General features: G+C 42.0%; 1 long non-coding RNA gene across 1 annotated transcript; it reads right to left on the bottom strand.

Annotated features, from left to right (window-relative positions):
• Positions 1–724: 724 nt before the first annotated feature.
• LOC127536487 (uncharacterized) lies at positions 725–10,240 on the bottom strand. The gene is made up of 2 exons (XR_007945477.1): positions 9,971–10,240; positions 725–940 (listed from the first exon to the last, which is right to left on the bottom strand). It is a non-coding gene; the product is annotated as an uncharacterized LOC127536487 (long non-coding RNA).
• Between the last annotated feature and the right edge of the window lie 939 nt (positions 10,241–11,179).

The following is an 11,179-nucleotide window of genomic DNA, read 5'->3' on the forward strand; positions in this document are numbered from 1 at the left end:
TCTCTTCTGCTGCAGGTTGCTTTGTAGAACTGTTACAGAAAACCTCACGAAACCACATGGAGGGGCTTCAACATAGTCGTCCAAATGAAACCGTACAAAAAACATACTAGCACAACTCAAACGCTAAAGTTTCTTGCAGCCTACCAGAGAACCTCTTTAAACAGAGAATCAGGAAAGGAACTCTTACCTTCTGGACAACCAACGTTGGTTCACAAACAAGAATACAGAATGTGTCTGACCAAAAACCTCTAAAGACTCTCTATTAGTGATGTTATGCTCGAGCCAGTTTACTCGACACAGTGCCGAGCTTTTGAAGCGAAAGTGTTCTGAGACGGTGATTCGATCCCTGCTTCAGCACGCCCACAATCACGTGACGATCGAGAACGAGGCCTCGTTACGTCACATCGTGTGTCGCGGTGCTTCGCGCGAACTTTGAAGGGGTCGGACATTTCAATCTGTCCAGGTCTTAAAAGCCATAGGGGTCTGATTCACTCCTCAAATTGTGGGTTTTTGAGAGGAGGAGATCACGCTAGTGCATTTGCCATTTGTCATTTTGAGAGAAGTTAGGGAGAGTATACGTTTAGTTAGAATTTAGTTTAGATACATCTAGTTGCATTTCATACATTAAATAACACACGGATACATACGCATAGATTCACACATACACAACACACATTCATTCATAGAAACACACTATACATATATAAACACAAACATACATATATAACGTTTTAAAACATTTATTGCAAGTACAAAGCAGTGTGAGACAAGCAGTCCTGAGGCTTTTTCAGTTGTTTCCACTTGGATGCAGTTCTGACACAGGACCAGCAGATGTCACTCTTCTGGTTGTGTCAAATGCTTCGAAGCAATGTGTCATTCTTGAAGCAGATGTGTCGAAGTGGTTCATTGCTTCATGAAGCTTCGATTTCACCATCACTACCTAAAACACACCAAGAAACACATTAAAGAGAATTTTACTGCTGGAAGCTGCAAGCCAACGCCTAAAGAACAAACTAAAGCAACGGAGCCAAACCCGGTCCAGTGAAGAGAAGCAGATGAAATGTTTGACTGCAGACATAAAGCAGGAAGACACTGAGCTGCTCAGGTGTTCCTGATAACACCAAGCAGCCACCTGGACAGCCAATAGGAACACAGCTTACTGGAAGTCCAGAGGGCTGGCTTAGTGAAGGAAGTTTAGGCCCCATCCACACGAAGATAAACCGAGGTCTAAATGCAGAAGTTTCTTCCCGAATCTGCGTATCATCCACACGAAGACGCCCCTGCCTTCGCCTGAGTCAGCTGAGATAGGCTCCAGCATCCCCCGCGACCCTAGTGAGGATAAAGCGGTGTATAGAGAATGAATGGATGGATGGACGTTGGTACACATTAAAGAAATAAAGCAAACAAACACCATGCAGAGGGTAACCAGCACTCATAGCAGGCCAGTTAAAGTGTGTCACATTGGTGGAGGTGGTGGGAGACATGAGATTGTGGTTGTTTTTAGGCTACGAAGCTCATTTGGCAAAGGTAATCACTGGTCTCCGCTGGCTGCAGCCTCCAAAAGGGCCAACAAGAGGAGACCACAGACTAGCATGCCTTGGGAGACCTGCATCAAAGACATGGGACAAGTGCAGATCTTCCATGGTATGCTGGTTTGTAGTGGCCTCTAGTCGGTCCTGTTGAAGGGTGCAAGAAACGATCACAGATTAGCATGCTTTGGGAGATCAGCACTGAAGCCATGGAGTAAGTGCAGGTGTCCCGTGGTAAGCTAGTCTGTAGCTGCCTCTAGTCAGTCCTGTTGAAGGCTGCAACAAGGTCGACATCAGGGCCGACAAGAGACGATCACAGACTAACATGCCTTGGGAGACCTGCAGTGAAGTCATGGAGTAAGCAATGGAGGGCTGAAGTGCTTTTAAGGGATGCAATGGGCTGTTTACAAGTCAGGGAGAAAGCATTCTTGCTCTTTACTTATTCCAGTGAACTTTGTGTTTTTGTTATGTGCTTTCATGTCACATCGCGTCTAATGCATTTAAGTTAAACAATTTTCTTTTCATTACTGATTACATGACTGGTATCACTATCGTTTTATCTCTCTGGCCTCTAATAGATGCAAAATCATAGATTTTTTTGCAACCTTCCCAACTCTTCCGACCCCTGTCACCTCCACTTTTTCTGTCCTCCAACCCCACCTATAACACCAACTTTGCAGAGTTCAGCCGAGCAAAGGCACGTGTTTGCGCGGTCACAGTGGTAGGAAGCCCAGTCTCCTCTGATTACAGTGTGCTCAGGATTAGAGGGAATGTGCTCTAACATATTCAGCCTGGTATTATGCTGATATCCCCTGACGCTGCTTCACAGGAACACCACAGCCAGGCCAGGACGCCGCCTCATCGCAAACAGCATGCAGAGCACCAGGTGGAACATGGCATCAAAACTGGCTAAATAGGACAACAAGGGCTTCAGTTCTGAGGCAGAGAGAGGAAGGAAATACACTTTGTATGGATTAAAGTGAAAGTGTTGGCACCTTTTAAATAAAACATAGGGCAATTTAGAGGGGCCAGAGAAGTAACGGAAATGATATACTGCATGCAATATCATCATCTGCTCGATTCCACTCCACTGTCATTTCGTAAAACTGTAACACACAATACGTTCAGGAGGGAAAAAAGTAGACCTATTTTGATTTGCATTCATTCACACATCAAGGGCACATTAAAATAAGGGCAAAGAATTCAACAATCTCCTGAATTTTCTCCCCTCTTATCTCCCTCAGCTCGGCAAGCAGTGTGCCAATGGAGCACTGGGAGGAAAAAAAAAGCATCTTTGCATAAAATAGCAAGCAGGCAAAATCTAAAACAGTTGGTGAGAAACTCTAAATAATCACGGTGCTTTTGGAGATGAATGCATTAGCATAACTTAGTCCCAGCGAAGTAATCACTCGTCTCAGGGTGAGAAGATCCCCTCCAGGCTCATCTCGCTCCTGCTGCTTCTATCCCCCTGAGTTCAGCCTCGGCAGAATGACTGACCCCCTGAGACTGAGGGGTAGATAGGACACGTGGCAGAGGAACAAGTTCAAGGACCCTGTTGGGTTGTAGCAAAGTGCCTTAGGCAAGTGATAAGATTATATGCACAAAGGGATAAATCCACTACAAAGCATCATTCGGTCTGTCTTCATCCTCGTATCACCGTGGGAGTGACCACATGCGCTGCCGAGACGGAGAGTTTACAAATGAAGCTACGACCGTGTCGGCATGTCTTCATCGCGGGGAGTCTGCAAGTGAAGAGCATCTTGATAAAAGTGAAACCAGTGCTTCATATCTAAATTAAAGGCAGAGTTCATTTTACAACTTTTGTCAGATCCTCCTGGTGGTGACCTGTACATTTTAATGAGGGAGGTTTAATCTGAATAGTTTTGATGTTTATCGCTTATGTTTTCCATTTTAATGTGCGAGGAAAAGTCCAAAATGCGGCTCTTGTAAAAGTAGGTTCAGTTTATTGTACATAATAAAATGTGGAGGCGCAATGAAAAACGACAGCCCTGCCCTGCAAGCCACTTTGGTAAGAAAATATAGCATTGCGATTATATTACAGCGGTGTGTTTGGATATTTGCAAAAGCTAAAATGGTTTCTGTGACAGAAACAGGTGGAATGTGTAGTATCAGACCAGAGATATATGTTGCTTATACAGTTGGCTGAGAATGCTCCCGGGTATCCATGGTGCCTGATGGATCCTGTTCTTATTTTTATGCACACCAGTCGGAGTCAACGGATGTTTTCTTCAACATCTGCACATCCTCAATATCTGAGAAAGAACAAATGCTAATTAATAGTGAGAGATTGGATGGCTAAGAGGTTGAAAAACAACAGCAAGATAAAAAATGACATTTTTAAGATGAAAATACCAGATGTATTTTCAAAATTTTAAGGTCAAAATAATGTTCAGTATTGGCAAATATGCCTCCTTTCTTTAATTGACTGGGATTTCTGTTCTGCCACTGCTTTTCCAAGGTTTGGCCGCTAAATCTTTGTCTCCACAATTTTTCAAAGTTATAGCTTAATTTTTCTCTTTAATTCAGTTTTATTTATATAGTGCGGATTCTCAACATATGTCGTATCAAAGCGCTTAGCATAGTAAGGTACAGACCTCATGAATTACAAACAGAAAACCCAACAATCCAAAGATGCCTTTGGATTCCATATGAGCAACGGTGGGAAGCAACAAAAAAACCCTGGGAGAGGGAGGGGGATAAAACTCAACCTTCCACAGAACCAGGCTCAGGGAAGGCGGCCATCTGCCTCGACCGGTTGGTTGAGAGTGGTGATGAGGGGGTTAGGATGGTGGGAGGGGTTGTGGTGGCAGGAAAGCATTCCCACCCCTACCTATGAATCCTGATCATAGACTGTATATAATATCATGTGGAAAGAAATGACATCCTGATTTATGATTTTCTTCAGCATGTATTGCAATATAGAAGCTTAGCAAATATAAGTTACCAACAACAAGGTGCAGTTGGTAGCCAAAAAACTACAGCCTTTCACCACATTCTCTGCTGTCATACAGACTTGACATCTTTCTTCTTTGCTCCAAGCAGCCAGCTCTTCTCTCAATCCTTCTGCCATCTTCTCACTTGTATGAGCATTTGGGGAAAATGCTGTTTGCAAACAGCAACTTTTCAGTTGGAAGTCCTCATTAATAAAGTGGACGGGGCTCCGTTGTCCGGCTGGACCACAAGTCAGTTGTAGCTGCCTGATATTCCACTTGTGACAGCTCTGTTTCAACATGTGCCTTACATTTTTCATGTAGCTCCGGGATGCTAACTTGGAAAAAATAGCTGTGTTACACACTGCTTGTCAAGCAACTGGATCATGTTTAAAATAAAAAACAAGCTTTGGTAACTATTAATTGGTATCATGTCATAGTGAAATTCACATCAGTGAATTCTTTCTGCTGTTTAGAAACATTCTCATATGGTCTAATACTGGCAAAGGCATCTGAAATCATTTTTTGCTTTAGACGGCATTCAGATCTAGCTTCTTTTTCATCATCCAGAGCTTTTTGGTGCTGATTTTATGGTCAAACAAATTACTCGTGTTGCCGTGTCTCGTAGTAACAACTGCAAGACACGACTGAGAGTATATTTTCGGTCAACATCGTCCTTACTGGAGCCAAACTATTTCCACACAATTGACATTGTGTTCCTTTTTGCAGCTAAATCTTCCTTTTCAGTATTTCTCTCCTGTCCCTTGCTCATTTTACTGTGTAAATGCAGAGGCTGGATGTCAACAAACTTCTTGGCCTTTTCAAAGAAGAATTCAAGAAAGTAAACTGAAGTAAAAGATGTTCTATCAGACAGACTTGTCTTGTAGACTGTTAATGGAAAATGTAAACTGACTGAGTTTTCGTTTTGTTTAGGGCAGCAAAAAATGCTATGGCATGATGTGTTTGACTTCATTCGCTTTGTGGTAAGGATAAAAACATTTTCCTCTACCAATCCACTTTTATTTCTCAGAACTAGGGAACATAATGCAAGGTTAGAATGTTCTAATATTTATCTCAACCTGCAAAGTTCAACACTGACGCTGAAAAATGAAGCACTGAAAATGGGAAAGTGGTGCAAAGGAAAATTAGTAAAAGAAAGGTGTAGATGGTAAAATATAATGTTATAGCACATTCTACCTTGAATTTATGTTGTTCACTTTAAATTAGTTTGATTTTGTTTGATTCTTGAGAGATTTTGTTCAGTTATGACACAAAGTCGTCATCTAAAAATCTAAAGAATAAGTTGAAAAGCATCAAAATGTGTAATTTTATCAATGTCTAAATGATCCACATTTACATCCAAAACCTAGCATCGGATGGATCTTTATCTCTATCCTAAGTTCAGAAAAATCTTCAGTATTTTAGTCTAAAGCACAGGTTACAAGCAAAACAAGAATGAAGGAGTTCTCACAAGCAGCTCTCTGTGCAGCCTCATTCCCAAATTACAGGCAACAGGTGAATGGATGACCACTTTCGAAACCGTTCAAAGCACTGCAGGCTCTGTCCTTGCTGATTGTCCGAGAGAATAGCAGCTGTAACACCTGTCAGCCTGAGTTCAGGCAAACAAGGTACAGCAAGTATAACCTCCATACAATCAACAAGACAGCAGGGAATTAATTGCACACAAATCAGCAGGCGGGCAGTCAGGGGGGTAGCAGCTAGCAAGGACATTAAACTGAGGTAAATACATATAAACAGAGGTTGTGTTGGACCAACTGCTCTTGTTTCCATGAGGGTCAGTTTAGTTTGGGTTGTTGTTAAAAAAAAAAATCATTTCTTCAGCTGTCCTTTGCTGTTAGTTAAATAAATATATTTAAAAAAACAACAACACTATGCATCATTAGCAGCTCAGGAAAACAAACCAACCCGCAGTTTGTTTCATCTAAATTGTGGTGCAGATTTTTCTCCCAGGTCCTTTTCACAGTGAAATGATTGTGACTGCACATAGTTGTGTGATAGCTAAGTCATTTTTAATCACCTGTCAACTTCACTTTAATCTCTCTAAAAAACTTTGGCAACGGTGCCATATTGGCTTTGACTGCCCGACCACAGGGGGCGCTGCTTCACTCATTTGAGGAAATAATTAGTGTCTGTTATGTGACAGAAAACCATGAAAGTCTAAACCATCCCGTCCATTTTCTTACATTTATCCAGAGTTGGGTTGTGGTGGCAGCAAGTTGAGCAGGGCCATCTAGATCTCTCTATGAAAATGCATTGCAGGTAGGTGCAGTGGAAGCCAGATGGAAGGCAAAGGTGGGCACCATGAAAGCATTTTCTTAATATATATTATTTTATTTTGATCATGAAAAGCCCTGTCTTCCTCTGTATATCATGAGAGAACCTCCTTCTGCCTGAATCCTTGTTTCCACCACACACTGTATCAGACTCTCAAGCCTCAGCTCCCGCCTACACCTTTTGGTTAAGAAGCTTACTGCAGCACAAGCTACAATGAATCCGGCCGATGCTGCTAATTTTGGAAAGCTAATGAATTAAGGACATTAGTTATAATTACCACTTAGTGGCTAGTAATATACAATAAAATCTGAACCTATTTGTTTAGATGACTGACTGAATATTGTGTTTGCATAGTGAGATTGACTTTGTGTCTGTCTGTGTCCATGGGTCACATACAGAAGTTAATGTCCTGTGGAAAGGCTTTTTATAGATACATCTATTTTGCGTCTTAAGGGAAGTAAATAGCACCAGTGATATGACAAGGTTGTTTATGTAAGATATAAAGCTTTGATGCCTGACCGTTTTTATCTGCAATTAATCATTTTTCCTCTTGAGAATTCTGTTTTAAGCTGCATTAATCAATACTTTTGATATTTGGCATACTGTTGTCTTTTAGTTCACTGACCGTCAGATCTACACTAACTTCACTGAGGAACATGGATGGCCCAATCAGAGCTTTATTTCAAGGGTAGTGTCTACAGATACGGACCCGTACCCGTAGCCTGTGGCCTACGGATATGGCACTTTCCATTTGCCACACAGATACGGACCCGTACGCGAGTCTCGCGAGTCAGGAAGCTGCTAACCACTGCAAACTGTTGAAAGGTAAGCAAAGGTTAAGGTTAGGGTTAGTGTTAGGGTTAGGTTTAGGGTCTGTACCTGTAGTACCGATGTTACGGGTCCGTACCTCCAGCGTCTACCGGGAGTCACGTGACCAGATCTCGCGTATCTGATTGGCAAATGGAAAGTACGGGTCCGTACCTCTAGCAACTACCTATTTCAAGAGGAGATCAGTATTCATAACCAAGCTGCAGCCAATGGGCAGAGACTATAAGGTCTCAGGAGAGTTTATCAAGGGTCATTTGTGGTTGTGTTTTTCACTCTACTTTCATTCTCGATGGAGTCAGAAATCACTAAAGCAACTTTGAATGGTAAATCCACATAGAAAAATGGGACTTCACCTCCAAAATGTGCAGTGTTGGTTTATTTTTTTTTTCCAAATTTAACTATTGGCAAGTGGCTTTATGAGCACAGTGACACAGTTTCTCATGATAACCCACAGATCTTGTTATTGACAGTTTTGTCTTTCTGCATGGAGATTATTCTCCAGCGCTGACGCAGCACTGTGGCTATGCCAGACTACATGGAGATGAACAGTTGGCAGAAAGTAGCTCTCAAACTGTTCACAATAAGGTCTCTGCATTATCATCGCTGTGGCATTTTTTAAAACATTTTTTTATTTCATTTTCAAGAAATGCTGCCGCTGAGCTTTTCAGATTTTCCTCATGCTTTCAGCACCACAGACCTAGAAACTCAGTGCACCACAGTGGGGTGATCTACAAGAAATATGGACAGACAGCTAACTTAAGTAAGTGGAAAAGGTTTGTTATGTTTGTGTGTGTGTGGTGTCTTTATGTCTCTGTGTTCAAGTGGAAACAAAGAGTATTCGCACAGAAGTTGCCTTTAATTAGATTCTACTGAATCACAAAGAGGCTAAAAGTGAACACTTCCAGTTGAACTCCAGTCTCGGGGAATAGAACGCTCGTTCATAAGTGACAAGTGAGGGCCTTGTGCATTTCAGTGCACATTAGCATCGTCTTCCTGAAGTTCTCGGCGGTGACATATGCATGTATCTCATCAAATGCTGCCACTTGTATCCGCAGTGGGCTGAATGCCACATGACTTGCTTTGTGGCATATTGTGATGTATAGGCTCTTCTTTCTCTGCCTCTCCTGGATTGTATGCTAACTGATCTGCTGGGAGCCAAAAAAAAATGCTAAATGCTTACAGTAAATGTGGCAGAGCTCCTGCTTATCTTTTATACCCACATCACTCCAGTCATATCCTCCTTACCTCTCTTTTCCTTTCTTGTATTTACCTATATAACAGCCTGTTGACTCCATTTAATCAGAAGTAGCAGCAGCTTTTGACACAAGAAAAGCGTTTTTGACTTGCTGTGAATTTTCATTGGTCACATGCGTTATCAGCTTGGAGATCGTACACTCAACAAAAATCTAAACGCAACACTTTTGTTTTTGCTCCCATTTTTTACGAGATGAACTCAAAGATCTAAGACTTTTTCCACATACACAATATCACCATTTCTCTCAAATATTGTTCACAAATCTGTCTAAATCTGTGATAGTAAGCACTTCTTCTTTGCTGAGATAATCCATCCCACCTCACAGGTGTGCCATATCAAGATGCTGATTAGACACCATGATTAGTGCACAGGTGTGCCTTAGACTCACTATTAGAGATTTAGACAGATTTGTGAACAATATTTGAGAGAAATGGTGATATTGTGTATGTGGAAAAAGTTTTAGATCTTTGAGTTCATCTCATAAAAAATGGGAGCAAAAACAAAAGTGTTGCGTTTATATTTTTGTTGAGTGTTTAGTTTAGTTTATTCATTTGGGTCCCCATTAGCGACAGCATAAGCTGCAGCTATTCTTCCAGGGGTCCTAAAAAAAAAAAGTGTACATGTTGACCTGCTGATGAATTCAATGTTCAGACCCTGCACAGCACTGAAATGTACACATGCACACAACGACGTTGATGCACAAGAGCTCAAACATGGACTCACACATACCAAACAATATTGCAGCATCTGTGCAAAAATGTTTTGCTGGGTCAACCTTTCCTGTGCTGAAATGTGAAACAAAGGCTGTGTATGCTCTCTGGCCAAGTTTCACAGTTTTAACTGCTGATATTGTTGGCATCTTTGTTCATTTGTGCCTCAGTGGGACTGCCATAGTTTTGTATGTATGTGTTTGTGCACTTTTTTGGGACCCGAGCTACTGCTTGTGTTCATGCCTGTGTGTGTGCATGAGTTGGGCAGTGAACATGATCAGGATGGAAATATGTGTTGGCTTGCTGACTTGCTGGCGAGATCTAAATGAGAGCAAATGAAAAAGGAGGCCAGGAATAGAAGTTGGGGATGAATGGACACTGAGAAGAAGATAAAAGGTTTACCTAAAGCGACGGCCAATTCTCCGTGTGTGTGTCAGCCCTCAGATTTTTTTCCAGGTGCCATTGTTTATTCCATCCACTTTATGCAACAGCCATTTGCTCACGCTTTGCCCTCTCTTCTAGCTCTCTGTGTGTGCACGTCTGTGTGTCTCTCTGCTCCATCGTCTCTGTTTCTTCCAGCCTGAGTAAATGTCAGAGCAAGCTGCTGCTCTTCCCAGACCACGCCGTGGGAGACAGACCAACCTCATCGCCGTGGCAACCCTCTGTTCTGGCTCAAAGAAAGAAGGCTCGGGTGGAGAAGAAAGGAACTTTTATGCCTCTGAATCCCCACTAGTTTCCTCATCCCCCCTTGTCCTTGTGCATTGTAGCTCAGGCCTGAACCATGTGGCCAAGCTCCCAGGCCTCACTGTGTGACTGGAGAGGAGCGCTGCAATTACTAAGTAGGTGATAAGGGATTTCTAAAATTCATTTAGAAATGAAAATAAGACATTGCAGAAATATTGGCAGGAAGTCTATGGGGCCATTGCGCTGTGATAGATATTTTATAAACTAATTGAATAAGAGAAAGGGAGGGGAAAAAAACATGCTTTTCAATTTTGAAAGAAAAAATCCTGCCAAAGACATTTAACATTAGAGCGAAAGAAAACTTCACTAGAATAACCATCAAGGCAAAGAAATGACACAATTAGATTTCCCAGACTACCTCCCTGGCTTGCAGCCATTGTATTTGGTTTCAATTTATACCGGCAGGAGGCTGCCTGTTACCTTTCTTTTCTGGTAATGGCTTTCTTCTCCAAGCTGACTTGTCACCTCTAACAAGAAGTATACCTTAAGGGATTTCAGTGGTCATAAGGAGTAGTCATAGGAGCCCGGCCAAAGACTGTCACTCAAATCCAGAGTAAAGACTTTTTTTTTTTCCTGACAACACAATCGGTCGTGGCACAAAGTTGAGTTTCTGAAATGACAGCATTTAGCTATTAGCTACCCCAGGGAAAGATATAGGAGACTGTTGGAGAGACAAAAACGGAGAAAGGGATAGAAGTGGCGGTCAGAAGCGAGGAACCATCTGGTTGTAGGTGAGGGGCCATATTTAACACTGGCAGACACCCAGTATTGTGTTCCTGGTGCATCCCATGTTTCTGCCTGTAAATTTTGCCTTTTCCAAATATGAGTCTCTTCATTTTGCTCCTGCAAATTTTGTCTAAATGTGTT

The sequence above is a fragment of the Acanthochromis polyacanthus genome, chromosome 12, assembly GCF_021347895.1.
Source record: "Acanthochromis polyacanthus isolate Apoly-LR-REF ecotype Palm Island chromosome 12, KAUST_Apoly_ChrSc, whole genome shotgun sequence".
Classification (NCBI taxonomy): Eukaryota; Metazoa; Chordata; class Actinopteri; family Pomacentridae; genus Acanthochromis; species Acanthochromis polyacanthus.